Source organism: Meles meles, chromosome 8 (assembly GCF_922984935.1).
Source record: "Meles meles chromosome 8, mMelMel3.1 paternal haplotype, whole genome shotgun sequence".
Taxonomy (NCBI): Eukaryota; Metazoa; Chordata; class Mammalia; order Carnivora; family Mustelidae; genus Meles; species Meles meles.
Genome location: NC_060073.1, coordinates 119,095,904 through 119,113,609, shown reverse-complemented (window position 1 = coordinate 119,113,609; position 17,706 = coordinate 119,095,904).

The window sequence follows — 17,706 nt, the reverse complement described above, 5'->3', positions numbered from 1 at the left end:
TAAGCTGCTGCCTTCGGCTCAGGTCATGATCTCAGGGTCCTGGGATCGAGCCCCACATCGGGCTCTCTGCTCCGCAGGGAGCCTGCTTCCTCCTCTCTCTCTGCCTGCCTCTCTGCTTACTTGTGATCTCTCTCTGTCAAATAAATAAATAAAATCTTAAAAAAAAAAGATATCTTATCATAGGTGCTATTGACTTTTTATTTTCTATATATTTTGTAAAAGACCTTATTTATGTATTTGAGAGAGAAAGAGAGAGAGAGAGCACAAGCAGGGGGGCACAGAGAAGCAGGCTTCCCCCCGAGCAGGGAGCCCGACACGGGACTTGATCCCAGGACCCTGGGACCATGACCTGAGCTGAAGGCAGACGCCCAACCCATGGAGCCACCCAGGCACCCGGCGTTATTGACTTTTAGATAAGAAAAGCATTTGTGGAATTTATCAGTAAAATCTTCGGGTGCACCGTATGAAGAAGGAGGCATATCCAGGAGGTAAAGTCACAAAGACGAAGACAAAGTAAATCAGGTCTTAGCACAAGTGATGTCCATGAATTTTAAATGCGTGGAAACATTCCACGTCCAGAAGGTGGGCTTCTGCAGAGCCAAGGAAGGCAGGTGGTACCTCAGTGGATGCAGCAGAGGGCAGACGTCCCTTCCACCACGTCCGGTGACAAGCGACCCCACCACGTGGCATCCACGCCCGTTCTGAGGGGCAGGGCCTCTGCTGTGCCCTGTCCTGTGTGCTTCCTACCTCCTCTGCCACCGAAGGGAGAAAGCGGGAGACGTTTCTCACCCTATCTATCCCTTCCTTTCGCCACCGCCCGCGGCCGGCTGGGGTCTGGAGCTTGTGTCACCGAGCCTGCCTCCGCTGCTCGGACAGGGAAGGGCCGGGAGCTTTCCAACCGAGCTAGGCATCTTCCCCAGCGCCGCCTCTTACAAGTCACACCTCGGAAAGAAAGGGAGGGACCGCGTCATCCCAGCCCAGCCCGGTGGACGGACGTCACCGTGCGTGCCCGACCTCCTCCGAGGGACTCAAGCTGGAGGTCTGCGCAGAATGAGGGTTGGGGGTGACGGGAGGCGGGTCACAGCCGAGCGCTGGACGAGATAATGTGCAATTCAGGGCTAAGTGTCCCTGTTCTTACCAAAAACCTCACCAGCTAAGTCTTCCGTTCTCGCTTGGCTACTTCTGCTGGCTTCCAACCCCACACCATGGTTGTCTTTTACTCTATTTTTACGATCGGGGTCACTCAGTGACCTCCAGGTTGTCTTCCTGTGACCTGGGCTCTCCGAGCCTCCCTCTCCGTTCTAACGTTGCCCCCCGAGGTATTTTCCTGGGCTCAGACCGTCGCTTCTGCCAACGCAGGAACCTGGCCCCTCGGCCACATCAAACAACATGACCCTCACGTCCAGGGCTTCCCTGGGATTCAAGCAAAAGGGAACCAAGTCACTGACCTCAGGTTGTACCTGAAATCGCAGTGGCAGAGCCCCCGAATGTCATTTCCGGAGGGAAGAGTTTTGGCCTTCAGCCAGCCGCTCTGCCCCGGCCCCTCTTCTCTGCTTAGACGGACGCTGACGATTAATTAGTTGTTGCTTGGAGCCCTAACGGTTACTGGGATGCTCTATCGTGTTGTTTCATGTCTCCACCTTTGAGTGGCTTGGAGGGCTAGAATCAGCAATGGTTTTGCAGCCAGCCAAGCCTCTTGGGGTGTGGGCCAAGCCGCCAGGGAGGAGCCGTGCCGCCTAGACCACACCCTCCGGTTCTCCTGAGACCAAGCCCGGGGTTCGCAGAGGGAGGGTCTTCCCTCCGTTTGCTCCTGTGGTCCTGGCTCAGGGAATCGGCTGGTTTAAACCCAGAGTCGCTCACCGTAGCCAGGGGCATTTCTCTGATGCTTTGTGTTTTGTTCTGTACAGGATTATTCGGTTACACGCTTGCCAAGCCTCCAAGGTCTACGCCAGACCTACCAGCCTCTCTGGCAGCCTTTCCCACGAGCATAGCAATGCAGGGCATGAACAGACGCCGCGTAGAAACACACTGTGGCAAAATAACTTTGGGAGACACTATATTAGAACAAGTTAACAGTTTTGCTTCCTGCAGGATTTCCTAGAGCCTCCAACATGCAAATCTGTGTTCTGAATTCATGATTTTAGCTGCCCCCCCACCACTTCCAAGCTTATTTGACCGAGGATTTTTTACTCTTTAGGCGTTTCTAAGACGCAGGGTTCTGGCAAAGACCGCGTGGGGAGGGGTACAGGTCTCGTGCTGATCAGGCTACTTCTCGGATGTTCCCAAGGGGACCCCCACTGTGGGATGCAAGGACAATTTTCCCCCTTTTCTGGGCCAGCAGTTTTCTGTCATTTTTTTTCTTTCTTCTTGCCACCTGAAGTCATTCAGTCTTCTCAAAAATTTCCACTGTTTGGCTGTTCTGCGTCCTTATTTGGGATGGGTGTTTCAGGACATCATTTTGCTGATCTGACATCAAAAGCTGATTTGGGGGAGGCGGCGTCACATGTAGAAAGACAACCGAGTCCAAAGTGCCGTGTCACCTGTTCTCCCTGAACACAGCTTTCCACGATTCCCTTAGAGAGGAGTGGCCCCAGACTAGGTGAATGCCGGTGAGGGCGAGGGTAATGGGGAGGGGACTTTTCCTAAAACTAGCTAGGAATATTTCCTATATTGTTTGGGTAACTCTTCCTTTGTAATATTTTTTAATTCAGCATAGCCACGCTCTCATTTGTGGGTGAGACCCCACTCGGGAGAGCAGACCTTTTCCTGATCCCATCTCTGAGGTGGGTGGACTCAGCACTCTCAAGAAGTTATCTGTGGGGCACGTGGCTGGGCTCAGTCGGTGAAAAATGAGACTCTTGATCTTGGGGTTGTGATCTGAAGCCCCACGTTGGGTGTAGGGATGACTTAAAAATAAAATCTTTTAAAAAAGTATATCCCCAGATTTTTTCTTAAATTTAAAAAAAATTTTTAAAAGGTGTTTTAAAAAATCATCTATTTGAGAGAGAAAGAGCAAGAGAGCATGAGCGGGGGTGGGGGTGTGTGTGGAGAGGCAGAGGGTGGGGGAGAAGCAGGCTCCCCGTGGAGCAGGGCACCCAACCCGGGGCTGGGTCCCAGACGCCAGGATCATGACCTGAGCTGAAGACAGAGGCTTAACCCACTGAGCCACCCAGCGCCCCGTATGACCTGATTTATTCATTCATTCAACAAAAACATTAATTTATCCATTATATGTGCTTGGTCCTAGGGATAAAGGAGTGAATGGGCATGCACTCTGGCCTCAGACATCTTGTGGGGAGACGGAATGGGACCATCTTACACGTGAAAGCACACATGTGTAACAGCGGCGTAACAGGGGACCTCGTTGCTACATCTGCGGGACTCTCCTCGGTCCTTACAGAATCCGATCACTCGGAGGCAACCAACACCCCAGACTCCTGCTTTCTCTCCTGCCACACTGCCCATTCTCTTATTCACACCCCCTCTGCTGTCCATCTAACTCCTGGCAGTCCTCAAGGTTCTGTCCCCTTTCCCTCCCGTGGTACGAATGTTCCTTGGGTGGTCTCATCGATCCCAGAGTTTCACTTACTGTCCATTCCATGGTCGGGTGCTGGCTTGTCCAGTGCTGATGCGATCTTGTCCTGTCCCTGAATTCTGGCTCATTCCTATTAGCTGCGGCAGCACACGTGTACGGACCTCTCTGAACCTCATTTTCTGGGGGATAATAATAGCCCATCGCTTAGTTGCTGTTGGGATAAAGGACATGTTTGTAAAGCACTGACCTCATTTCCTGGCCTAAATTTGGTCTAAATCTGTCCCCTTTAATTTGAATTTCCTGTTGCCTTCTAGAAATGTCCATCTGGACGTTCCATTGGAACTACACGTCCTAAATGGAAATTGTGATTTCTTTCTTACCAGTTTCCTTCTCTGAGTTCTGTATTTTGTGAATATTTCGTGAATGTTACCACAGTTCGCACTTGGCTGCTGGGCTCCGTGGGCATGCCGTAGACCGGGGCTCCCAGAGGTGTGGGCAGCAGTTCAGCTGGGGGCCTCCCGGCATCACGGGTGCACAGAGGAGCTCGCTGACTCTCTGGTTTCTCTGGTCAGTTTATGGTGTTGTTCTGGGAGTCCTTCTCGGAAGTCTGGCTTTTCCGTGACTTTTATTAACAGGTGATTCCCTGTATTCCCTTTCTTCTAAAACTAGCAAAGGCAAATCCTGTCTCTCTCAACTGAATCCTGAGTGATGCACCACTTCCTGGGATGATTTCGAGCAGAGAATGAAATGACACAGATCGCGTGTTTAAAACCGCGCTTGACACATAGCAAGAGCCCAACAATCAGTCTGCGAATTCCTTTTTGGTTCCAATCATCTGTATCCTTGAAACCAATCACTCTGGGCTCTTCTGCCTAGAGAGCTCCTGGATAGGCCGTGGCCAGCTTTCTCGAATGTTAACACCCTGCCTCACCGTGGCTCGTTCATCCCGATGAAATTACCACTGGCAAATCGCTACTAGCTAATCCACAGGCTTTAATTGGACTTTGCTAGTTTTTGCTATCATGTCCTTTTCTGTCCCAGGGCCCAGTCCTATATACGAAATGGCAATTAGCCTCTCTCTGTCTCTCCCTTTTTAAAACAGCAAATGCATGAGAGAAGCGGCTAACGGCATGAACCAGTCGGGATAATGGTATCGAGGTCTCTGACTACGTTCCTACGGCCTCAAGGCCTGATGGAACATTCAGAGACTGTAGGGCCCTGCTTTTCCTTGGTACCCAGGGAGACCGGGGTGATTTTTGGTTTCCCAAATTAGGGCAGTATGACACACAGAAATCCAACATTTAAAAAGAAGAGGTTTTGGTTTTTCTTCTGCACTTGAATAAGGCTACGTTCAAACTGAATGTGTAATTCTTGTAGTTACTCTGAACTCCGTCCCTTCACAGCTCCGTTACGAGTAACGGCTACTGTGCGTCTGGTGCCTCTGACTAAGTGCTTGCGGGGGGCTTTGCTGGGAATCGTCACAGCAGAGCTCATGGATGATTTTAGTGCGAGGTTGTTCCTTTTGTGGTCTGCTTGGCAGTCCTCCCTTCCGTGGGCCTTGGGTACATCAGTCTGGGCATGGGCGGCTGACCCCAGAGGCAGGCGTGAGGAGCCTCTTCTGGATTTGAGGTTCACAGCCGTCGAGAGGGGCGTGTGTTTTGGGGCACGAGCTGTAAGAACCCGCAAGCTTGCCGCAGCTGACGGCTGTCTCACTACCACGCGGAGAGCCCTAGTCCGAGACTAAAGCTGAGCAGGAGGCCTCGGGCTCCTTACGTTGGGCCAGGGCCGAAGGGCTGCTCACGACCGGAATCCCCCAGCAGGCGGCTGGGGCTCCCCGTGTATTGGTTGGCTGCTCGGTCTCCAGTGCTGCCTGTTGGGTTGGTTTCCTGAGACTTTCAACCACATCATTCAGGACCGGGTGCTGTCTCTCCGAGTTTCAAAGGTCCGTGGTGATGGGCAGCCGAGCCGGGGTTGGAGCCAGGCCCGCCTGCCGGTCGGTCGGGGTCCCGGGGTGCCTTTCAGCCCCTCGTGCCCACGCAGTCCCTCAGTCTGTGGCGCGCGGGGTGTGTCCATCCCCACCAGCGCTGGGCTGGGCCCTGGGCTGGACGTCCCGTGACGGATTTCTGATACTAGGCTGTGTCGTGTGATCACCACGGTTATTAATACCAAATAGATAATAAAATGGCTTCACCCACCGAATTCCTGTCTGGGCTGATTCTCCTTCCTTCCTGACCCCAGTGTGGTCACCAAAAGCTGTGGTGACTTGAACCAGGGCCGTCACAGGGAGACTCTCCCAACCCATGGCCGCTGCCCTGCTTAGGGCCCTTAGCACTCCTCTCTGGGGAGTCTGGGTGAGTTGTTTACTCACGCATTTATTTACCAAAGATTTATGAAGCCTATGGCGCAGGGTCTGGCCGGCTGGTAAGGCTAGGGGACTCGTGGAGAGTGACCTGGGGAATCTGCCCTCAGGAACGGGACCCACAGAGTCAGAGCAGTGTGGTCGGCGCGACGGTAAAGTGTTTGCAGAGACACTGAGGGGCGGACGGGAGGAAGAGTTAGCTGGCCTGGGGGCGCTGGCTGAGGCACCGAGAGCCATGGAGGCAGCGTCGTACTGTCAACATCTCATGTCATCAGTGTGTCCCACTGCCTCTGTAGTCCCTGCGAGGAGCGGTCCTGTCCTGGGGGCTCAGATTCCGCGATGGGTGCGGACCAGTCAGACCTGCTGCAGAGCCGCTAGACAGACGGGAGTCGGGCTCCTGACTCGCCCCACGGTCACGACCGGGCCCTGGCGCTCGTGCGCCCACCGTGTTTATGAGCAGAGGCAGGCTGACCGCCCCCCCCCCCACCCCACCCCAGCTGCCCAGCTGCGTCGTCCCATCCATACACCTCGGGTTCTCCTATGGGCGCTCAGGTGAGACTCAGAGGTCCTGTACCGCGTGCTCACCTGTGCACGTCCCTTCAGGGGCACTTTCCCAGGCCTCCCCACCTCTGATCTTATCATCTTTCCTTCTCGCTCCTTCCAGACCCTGAAGAACCAGTCAAGCGACTGGTGATAGCCCAGAGTGTTCTGGTTCTGTCCGTTCTCCCTTCCTGCTTATCCTCGGCGACATCAGCCCCCGATTGCTCAGCCCTCTGCTTCCTCGAAGTGCTACGTCTTTCAAAGCCGACCCCTTGTGAGCGACAGTCAGTAACCCAGGCCCCAGTGGGGGAGAGAAGAGGATGGCTCCCCAAGGGTGCCACATTGGCATAAGGATCATCTTGAGCCCCAGGGAACTGAGAAGACATGAAGACGGGAAGAGTTCTCTGCCCTCTTCCTGCGGTCGCCTAAAAGCAGGCCGCACCCCTGCAACCTCCCGCCCCGCCCCTCTCTACCAGGAAGGATGGACGTAAGCACCCAGGACCCCGCTAGACCCTGACCAATCTGGAGGGGCACCAGAGGAATTACACACTAAACTTCACTAGCTCGTTCGTCTCCTGCCTTGGCCCCTGACACATTCACCTTCTCACACTGTGCTTCCCCTAGAAACTCAGATTTCTTTTCCTAGGCTTTGTTTCTTCTCTGAAAGGTAATATATCTGTTTCATGAAGATGCCACGTAAACCCCAGTTCTGAGCAGTCCCGACTGCTCAGCTGGCTCCCCTGTTAATACACTTCTGCTCTTCTCCGTAATCTACTGTGAGTCTGATTTACAGGCCCCAGCTGGAGGACCCGGGAGGGGGCAGGAAGCAGTTTTCTCCCCTCCCCGACAGTACTCACGGAGAACCCCGCGAGACGGCATGTGTGAGCTGGAGGAGAGTCACCGGGAGACCCCGAGGTTCTGGCTACACTCATGGAACCCGTGCTCTCTGGACCGGGCGGGGCCAACCCACACGGGTTTCCTGACGTGAACGGGTGTCTGGTTCTAGAATCCCGGGGGTCTGCCCTGCCACGGTGGGGGGCTTCTTAGATCCTGCAGGCACAAACCCGTAATAGAATTATCCTCTGGATCTGACTGTGGTTCAGCCTGGCAGCCTCGCCATTCCTCTGAGACACCCACTGGCCAAGACTCTGAAGATGGTCCTTCTCTTCTCTTAGCGGCAGGAGGCGGACAATGCCGCAGCTCGTCGGTCGCCTGCAAGGGGGTGCTGCGGGGGCACCGGCCAACGGGCCCGCTGCGCGGTGAGCAGAACCACAGGGAAGAACAGGTGAGTGGCGGTCCCGATACCATCGCTCCACGAATTCGTCTTCCCACTGAATGAAACCATCCCCTTTATCCTAACTTAGACAATCTGTGTACACTGTCGCCGAAACGTCTCCAGATACGCAGACGTACGGGTGAGCTCAAAGCAAGCGGCTGAACAATATGGTTCGTATGTACATACTTTCCAGTTGCAGAAATAAATACACATTTAACTACAAATCGTGTGCGACAGTGGTTTCTCCTGGGGAGGGGTGCACAGTGGGACGCCGACGACGGGAAATTTTCGTTTCTTACCTGGGAACCATAAAAGCTGACTTTGTTGCACGTCTGGAGCCCTGTTCCGCCGCCTTCCTGTTTGCTCTCTGACTCACGACAAGCCCGCCAGCAAGTGAGGAAAGCAGCAACTTGTGAACGACGTTATTCCTGAGCTGTGACTGTGGACAGACCAGCTGTGTGCTGGCACGCGACCTCCGTGCCCTGTGCTCAGCTTCCTCACCTGTAAGCTGTGAACACAAGTGGTCCGTGAGGAACGGGGCTGCTGTGCGGAGCACCCGGGACGCCCGGCAGACCTCCCCTCACTGCGGCTCGGCCCTGGGCACACCCAGTGCCCGGAGCAGGTGATCCTCCCCCTTGTGCCGGGGCCGTGGGCCCGCAGGTACCGGATTTGGCACGCGGATACCGTCCTCGTACTTTCTTACTATTAAGTACAGCTGTTAACCTCCCATGGAGCCTAATTGACAAATTAAGCTTTATCACAGGTGCGTGCGGGTAGGAGGGAAACCTGGTCCGTAGGATTGGGTACCGCCGTGGTCCCAGGTGTGCACGGGGGTCTCGGGCTGTCGCCCTGGCAGGTGAGGGGTGTGGCACGCGTAGATCGCAGCCCGAGACGCGCGGCCGGAGCTCCTGAGACCGCTGTCCCCACGACCATCCTCGTCTCCGTTTCACAGGACAAAGTGAGGCCCAGAAGTTTTAAGGGACTCGTGAACGCGTGCAGGAACCAGGTTTCTGGCCGGCTCGGACACCAAAACCACGGCTCTTTGCTGGGAACCAGTCTGCCTTCTCGGTTCTGCGTCTTGGAGGGTTTGGGAAGCTCGTGAACGCACGCACGTTATGCACGTACCTGGGAGGAACCCAAGACTGTCCTAAGAAATGAATGGGAGATAAGTGATTTCTGTGAGGCGGGACAGTTTTTTAAACTACCCCCTGTGTGATTTTCAAGAGAGACTTGTAGCTAGTCTTCGTTTTGTTGTTGTTGTTGTTTCGTTTTTTAACAGCATGACTGAGCTGACCACGAAATCTACCTGAACGGTGGCTCATTGTCTTTGTAGAGCGAGAAGAGTCCCAGTTAGGAGTCGTGTTCTGGCTCTGGTACAATTTTCCAAGTCTCTCTGGTACGCGGCTTCACATGCGCTCACGGCGTGAAGCACCGACAGAGGAGGCGGGCTGGGAGCACCCCGGTGCCCCAGTAGCTGGGGCTCAGTAGCTGGTGTTTTTCGATACTTTGCATTTCATTATTTTTGCCCTTCTTTCTTCTCTGATGTAAATCACGATTAAATTGGACCCGCGGCGACTCCTGCTCTGTGTGTGCAGAGTTTAGTGATCATTCACGGCTTCTGCTGTCAGGGGTCTCCTCTGCCTTCTTATTCATCTTGAAGAAGTTGTGTCCTCTTGTGGGAAAGAGGAGAGTTCTCGGATGTTTACTAAATCCCTTGGAAGTAATTCCAACACCGTGTCTTAGGCTGGTCGTTCTCGTCTCAGAATCTCCCAAGTCAGCAAGATTCGCATGGTTACTATGAAACCCCACAACGGGTATCATATTGTCTGCGTGGCCCCTTCGCCTGAATTTCCCACATCCCGCGTCCGGTTCCAGACCCGCCTGAGTGGACGTCATGCTTCCCTGCGTTTCCGAGCAGAGTTTCTTGGTACTGGGGAATAGTCTTGGTCCTTGGAGACCTGGGTATAGTGTGCACGATGAGCCGGAGAACATCCACTGGGAGACAGCATGGAGGTCCCGGGAGAGTTTCGGAGAATGGGGTGGACACCGTGAGCACAGGAGCCCCTCGACGCAGACACCGAGTCTGGTCCTTGGTTCCTCCGTGTTGGCCGAGCTGGGCTGTAAGGGGAGCACTGACTCCGGAATCAGACCCTCATCGATCCAAATCTCAGCTTTATCATCTTGGACGGCTTAATTCAGTGCTCTGAGCCTGTTCTCACCTCTAAGATGGGTTAATATGGAAGTTGTAAAACTTTGTTTCTGGTTTCCTGGGTCTTAGTAATTTTTTTGAACTATCTTTAGACCCAAAGGGCTGTCCAATAGTCCTATTGATGTAGTTAGGTCCAAATCAACTTAAAAATTATTTATATTCCAAAAACAGAAACTACTGAAAAAAGACACATAAGTTGAAAGAAAAATTATTATAATTATTTTTAAAGGGTTTATCTAGGCATGATTTGGGGGAAAGGCAGAGAGAGAGGGAGGCTCCCCATGGAGCTGTGTGTCGTCATTCTCGGGGACTTACTAGGAGAAACTCTCCGTGGCCCTCGGTGCTTAACTCTGTGTTTGCCGTGTCTTTGTGTTGACTCTGAAATCCAGAGGTGCCTTATCTTCCCAGCGGGATAGGGGAGAAGAATGGTTTGCCTTCTCAGAGAGGTTCAATCCATAAACCATGCTGGAGAAGTGATTCCTTTCTAGGAACCGGTGCCTTTGAGGATTTTTACCCATGAGAGAGGAGAAGAGACCCCAGCTCTGACAGCTGACGAGGCAAGGGGCAGAGCAGACGGGTCTTGTTCCACCTGCGGACTCCAGGCAGAGGAGAAAACAGGTGCTTTCACAGGGAGCGAACGAGACCCGGACTAGAGACTCAGGTCACTGAAGACAGTTTCAGAGACCTGAGTGACTGCGGAGGTTGGGAGCCTGGGGTGGACAGCTTTGTTTGCACAGTTTCATTTATGGTGTTTTGTTCATGAACATCAGAGTCCAGGAAGTGGGAATAGAGGTCAAAGAAGTGAAACTGATCTGTGTGATAAAAGTCATGGGAGTTTCCTGTTTTTCTTGGTGGTCCCCAAAATGTGCTCACGGGCCTCTGAGCTTGGGAGGTGGGGAAAGGGGGGGATACGGGCGAGAAGGAGGTGAGGGCTGAGACGAGAGGCAGCAGGAGAGAATGAGCCGGCGAGACCAGAGGCTTTGATGGGGAGCCTGTCTCCTCTCTTCCCCTTCAGGCTGCCATAAACCTCCTCCTCGGACGGCCTACGTGGTGGTGACGCCCTGGACATGGGGAAGGGGGGCGGTGGCCCGCGGTGGCCCTGCCAAGGACAGGAGGATGGAGCGCCGGAGGGTGGCAGGCCCCGGAGGCCCACGGCCAGGCTCCAGAAGCAGCCGGAGAAGAGACGTTGGGGACGAGGAGGAGGCAGAAGAGAACGTGGCCTGCCCAGGCCTGGGGGTCCTCAGAGGGCTGAGCAGTGCTGCGGTCTGTTGGGCCGTGGGGGGCGGCAGGCAGACCAGGGGCTCTCATTTTCCTGTCCGGGTGTTTGAGGAAGATAGGACCCCAGGGTTGTAAATTTGGAGACACTTGGGCTGAATCGCAGCCTCTCCGCTGGCTTGGGGTGTCCAGCCCGAGAAGAAGGTCAGGCCCATGTGGGTCTCAAAGAGGCAAATTGTCTCCCGGGCTCTGCCCCCTGGAGTTGTGAGAGGGGAACCTCCATGATCTGGGGGCACGGGGAGCTGGTCAGACAGCCAGAGGCCCTGGCACCCTTCCTGGCCTCACTTCTGCCTGCCGGCCCGCTCTGCCCAGAGCCACTGCCCGCACTGTTAGGGGAGCCCCCGCGGCGAGAGAGGACTGACCAGCGCCCAGCAAACAGAGCCCGAGAACAAAGGGTGCGTTCAGGAAGACAGAGCAGTCACGCCACCGGGAAAGGTGCACTGTGTGAAACCAGTTTCTCCCAAAGCCCCGGGGTCCATGTTATTCTGGGGAGCATCCCAGAAACCCAGACGGCTGGTGGCTACGGGTGCACCTGTCTCCGAGCCAGAGCCCTGGACCTCCCTCTGGGCCCGCACCTCTCCGCCTCGCCTGAGCCTCCTTTCCCCGTCCTCCTGAATCTTGGCACCCACTTCCCACACCAGCGCCAGCCCGCAGACGCCCATGGTTCCCACCAGCCCGCAGGACAGAGAGCAGCTCTCCCTTTCTGGGTGGTCTGGGAGGGTGTGTTCCGGTGGGCGTGTGTACGTGGGTCCTGAAGTCTTTCCAGGGACGGCCTCCCGGCTCAGAGCATCTGTCATGGGCTGCGACATGGCTCCTAAGTTTTCCTTAGCCTGGGAACAGAGACCCGGTGCCCAGCACAGCGTGGTGCCGTGAAGACCACACGAAACACCTGTGAGCTCATACTAGGTGCTCAGTGGAAGTGACGGCCCACTGGAGCCCACACGCCACGGGGGGAGTGTGCGTTAGGACACCCGCCTTCCCAGGGGGCTTGGTGCTGTCTGCCAAAGCCAACCATATGCACGGCGGGTGTCCCATGATCTACTCATGCGTCTACACCGCCCTCTTCTTGGTGAGTTGCGGAGATCACCGTCATGGGAACTACGATCTGAGTTCCGAAGAGCCAACGGACAAGGTCTTGAGTTACAGCCCGGTTAGGACTTGGGGACCGTCTATACTGGATCTTAGTGGTTCTGGGGTTTGGTGCTTGTGGCCTCTCACATGCTCGAGCGGCACCGGCCCGCTGTTCTCAGCACGATGTGGCCAGTTAGTCAGGTAGTCCTGTGTGGAATTTGGGGCTCTGTCGTTAGGAGAATAATGAAATCTTCATCAGGAATTGGCTGACATCCCCATAGAGACAAGGGCAGGTCCCATGATGCTGAGCCGCGAGGCAAGGGTTCTTGGCATGACAGGTGTTAACGGAAAGGTCACTGTCAAGGACACTCTTACGGACCTAAGAATCCAACTCTCATTTGGTGAACTTGGACTCGACAGACGTTTATTCTCTCCTCCGTAGGACTTTTAAGCTGGTTGCAGTGTTTCATGAATAAGGCCTTGCTGCAACGGTGTTCGGTATAACTATGAACCGTCAGCCGATTCTACTTTCGTTCCGTCTTCTTCCCTTCCCTTCTCCTCCCCTCCTCCTCTGGACGGACGAGTCCGCTGCTGCGGCCGCGGGGGTGGGGGTGCATAGACCGTTGCTCTCGGTGAGTGCAACAGCAACAGTGACCCCGCAGTTGGGAAGGTCACACAGACAGGAGGTGACCGCCCCCGCTGCGGCCCCTGAGCTCCATCCGGAAACCCCAAGGACCCTCCCCCCTCCCCACCCCCAACCCCCACCTCAGGGTGTCCGTCCCGCCCCCCGGAGCAGGTGCAGGTGGCCAGGACAAGCCTGCAATGAGCATCCTTCTGGTGTCCCCCCAGCAGTCTGCGGCCGTCCCCTCCCCCCAGGTCAGTCCCCGCCCTGGTGCCCTGGTGTCTGCGGGCTGCATTCAGATCGCACGGGGAAGCACCCTCCCCAACTTCCCAAGCAACCGCTGCGTCCCTAACCTCCTTTAGTCTGAAGCTTCATTTAAGAAAACATCCCGCGGTGTAGCGTGCATTTTCGAGTTATTGACTCAAGTCCCCTCCCTCAGCTTGGATTTCAGGGTCCTTCACGACACGCGCCCCATGCAGCCGTGGGAATGCCTCCCGTTTCTCTCAAGGAGGTGCAGAATCTTCCCCTCACGGTCTGTTTCAGCCGCTTCTGCCCGAGCGTGTCCTGTGCGTACTGGTTTACAAACGTGCTCTCCGTCGGTGGGTGTTTCTCCAGCGTTCACTCAGGGCTGGGCTGGAGCCGCGTCCCAGGCCTCCTTGGAACGCACACCTGCTCCCGCAGGCCCCTGGTCTCGCCCTCCCCGTGAGCTGCCAGCAGAGACGGTCCTGCCCCTGCCTGAGGAGGGACGGAGGTGTTGGGAGTCACCTTGGCTGGTTGGTCGCTTCACCTCTCGAGTCTGTACTTGTCTGTAAAATGGGGATAACAGTGATCTTTTCCTCACAAAGATTCACTGTAAAAAAAAGTGAGAATGAGGCCAAAATGCCTGGCATAACGTATACCACACTCCATGTTATTTTTCCCATGGAAAAAATGCGCTTTTTATTCAGTCCAATTTGGCCAAACTCAGTCTACACGAGCTCCTTTTCTTTTTGCCTTTTCCACACTCGGCTGCTACTGTCTTTGCAGCCCAACTGCCCTGTTTTCTGGAGCGCCCACTCCTGCTTGCCGTCTCCCGGTCCCGGGTTCACGATGGGATTCACACCCGCACCCCGGGGGTTATTCGCTGGCCCTTAGCTGTTCCGGCCTTTTCTCACAGGAGTCCTGTGAGTCCAGTCCCTCAGTCCTGGCCGGTGTCTCTGGGGTCGCGGGGCGCAGAGTTCACGCGACCTCGTCTAGCTACTAAGAATGACTGTTCTCGGATGGCAAGGAGCACTTCCTACACGTCGCGTGTGCTGTTCCGCTACGGGGGCTGTGTGGGCGTGGCTGCGAGCGAAGGACACGGGAAGCCGCCCCGTGACATGCGTGTCCAGTGGCCCGCGGACTGCCGCGCCCGCACCCCTCCCCGCTCACCGTCCTTGTGGTGCGCGTGTCCCCATCTGCGCCTCAGCAAAGCGGCAAAGCCCCGTCCTCCCACAGCCTGGGCCTGCAGGAAGCTGAAGCCGCAAAGGTGGACATTTCAAACGCCAAGGATTTCTGATGCTTTCGATGAAACTGGTTGTGCCCAAAAATACTGGAGGAGGACATTCTCTTTGATCCAATGAGCTTGGTCTTGTACCGTTTCGGACATAGGGTTCTCTGCCGTGTCTCCGGGTGTGGGCTTGAGGCCCGAGCTCGGGGTGCACACAGACACGAGTGGAGCCTCCCGACCTCGCCTCGAGGCCTGGGCCGTGGCTCTGCCCTGGGCCCCACGCAGTGCGCGGGAGGGCAGGACGGGCCCTTTCGCAACAAGCTCCAGGGGCCGGCCGGCCGGAGCTCCAGGCTTCAACGTTGACTCAAGCCTTTATTTGGGGACCGGGAACTGTCTTGGCCTGTGGTAGAGACACAGGGACCCTGGTTTTCAGGCAAACACAGAAGAATGTGGGAGAGACCTTGCCGTCACCGTCTGCTGACGTGGCAGAGGCGTGTCCACCATAGGAACAAACGGATTTTTTGGAAAAGTCGTGAAATTTCTTTTACTGTATTTAATTATGATTCTTAGATGACCAATAACTCTCTTCCAGGAGAGCAGTCCTTAAGATTTTCTGTTTTCCTTTGTGATCTGTTCTTGGATTTTTGTACCGAGAAACATAAAAATCAAGAAAAAAAGAAAACCCAAGCCTCTTATTGAGGATTAAACCATGTTCTTTTTCTTTCTATAAGATCTTAACTTATTTGACAGAGAGAGAGAGAGAGAGAGTGAGCGTGAGCGCACAGGCAGGGGGAGCAGCAGACGCAGAGGGAGAAGCAGACTCCCCGCTGAGCAGAGAGCCCGACGGGGACTTGATCCCAGGACCCTGGGGTCATGACCTGAGCTGAAGGCAGACGCTTCACCACTTCACCAGCTGAGCCCCCCAGGCGCCCCCAAACCATGTTCTTACAGCGGGGAGGGAGAGCGGGTTGGCAGCCTGATGGGTCCCTATCGGTCCCCGCCGTCCGGCCTCCCGCGTGGCCCGTCAAAGGCGCAGCTCACGCCAGCGGCTCCCAGATCGCACACCCCTCTCCCACGTGCTACTCCCTGAAACCTGAGAGGTTTTTGCTTCATTCCAACATACACTTCAGGAGCGAGTCCTGTTGGTTTTACCTAGAAAATTCCCTGTCTGACCCCTGTTAGCCTCTGCGCTGCTGTTTCCTTGGTGTGAATCTCCACCCTGTCTGCGGAAGGAAATGGTGGCTTCCTCTGACTTTCCTGCTGGGCCTCAGACCCGCCCAGCCCCTTCCTCCCACCTCCTGCTCCCTTGGCCTCGACCGAGGGGCCTCTGCGGCTCCTCCTTGCCTTTCTCCGCAGCTTCTCATGAAGACCCCGGCTCTGGGAGTTGTCTCCCTCAAGAAGGAAAACGCGCCAGGCCCTGCACTAGACCCTCTCCCCTGCTTTGTTCGCTTTTCTCAGAGGAAGTTCAGGATCTTTCATTAACCTGGAACGTTCTCTGGAATAGTGACTGTCTCCGTCAGAAGAGGGTGTTCCTTGAGCAGAAGCTCCCGTGGGAACATAGCGGCGCCGAGGTGCGGTCAGCAGAGAGTCCGTGCTCCGCAGTTTCTGAACGGACGGAGAGTGACCAGTGACCGCGGAGGGTGGAGAAGGCAGAGGGGATTATTCGCGGAGATAAAGCTGTTTTAGGGAAGAGATGGAATCTTTCCAAAGCAGCTGCTCGTCACACCACCGACTTCCAGAAACTGGCCGTTCGCACGGGGGAACCATCCACAGTGCGGAAACAAGGCTGCCACCCATCAGCAGGTCACAGGACGGGCTCGCACGGGACTCCTGCTGTCCGGGCCTGGAGAGCTGTGCACACATCTCCTGCTACCCCAGAAGCTCACGCTGTTTGACGCTGCTCTACGGGCCGGGGATGTTCTAAGGACAAACAATGGCTCCTTCCACAAAGGTGCTTTCTCCCCCCTTCCCACCGCACATGATCTAAAATGGATTTACAGGTTGCATTTCTCGACTGGTCTCTGCAAATGTTTTCTCTCGGAGTTGCTCTGGTCTTTGTCCCTTCTGGTCTCTCCTCCCTCTCTTCCCGGACACCACACCATGTTGCGCAACAGACATTTACTTCCATCCCCAACCCTTGGAAGCGATGCCCTGAATTAAAGGAGAGGATTCACTGCGGAGAGATGAAGGACGTTGTGCGCTACATGAAGCCTCGTTTTGAGCTGGGTCATTCACTGATTTCCTGGGGTACCTACTCACTAGCAGTCTTCCCAGGTCTGTTCTTAGTTCAGTGACGAGCGTGTAGGTGGCGGGAGCCAGGACCGTGGCATTATGGGTACGGCAGGATGGGCTTTCGTCCGGTCACGCCCACAAGCCCCTTGGGGTTGGGGATGGCATCAAGGACAGGCTCAGCAGAGGGAAGTGATTTATTGGTTTATAGGGGTGACAGACAGAAAATCTTCAGGACTGTCCTCTGCTCTGTATGAGAATCTAAAATTCCAACCTGCTGACCTGCACTGGGCACTTCTCAAGTGGCACCCCCTCAGGCGATTCCAGCTGCGAATGTTCACCAAATCGTCTCCCCCCATCATCGTCTATCGAAGGAAATGGCTGAAAGCAAGAAGACGAAGACTACATCGGATGATGCAGAAACGAAAGCACTTGAAGTGCTGGGGTAACTGAAAAATGTATCAAGCAGAAAACCTGCATAGTCTGTTTGCCACGTGCCCCACGAGAGGGCGGTCTGAGGCGTTTCCAAATGACCACGTGGAAGAGAAGCGAGGACCGGCCGGAGTCGGGTCTGCCGTGTCGCAGTCAGCTAACAGGAAGTGAGCGCGAGTCCGGCCACAGAACGCTCAGGGCAGAGCTGTTGGGAAGCCCCCACCTGGGTGGGTGCCCTCGTCCTTAGTAGACCCCCGGGTGCTTTCCCAGAGCTTCCATGTGGGGCTGCCCAGAAATAGTCACCCTCGAGGTTAACAGGACAATGACCGAGGTCACCGGAAATAAAACTCCGTTCTGCTTACTCGTGACCCCAAGAAGAGCAGTTGGACTACACCGTGTCCGACTGTGACTTAACACAACACGTTTGCCCTCAGTCACTCTGAAGCCAAGTGACGAAGAGATGTTTTAAATTATTTAGACACAAACTTGTTTCAGGTGAGCACAGAAATGTTCCAGGTGAGTTCTGACACAAACAGCCCGTAGAGAGCACAGAACACAGACAACAGTGTCTGGGAGCCAGACGTTCTCTTACTCAAGAAAGGAATAATACAGGGCGCCTGGGTGGCTCAGCTGGTTAAGTGTCTGCCTTTGGCTCATGTCATGATCCTGGAGTCCCAGGATCCAGTCCCG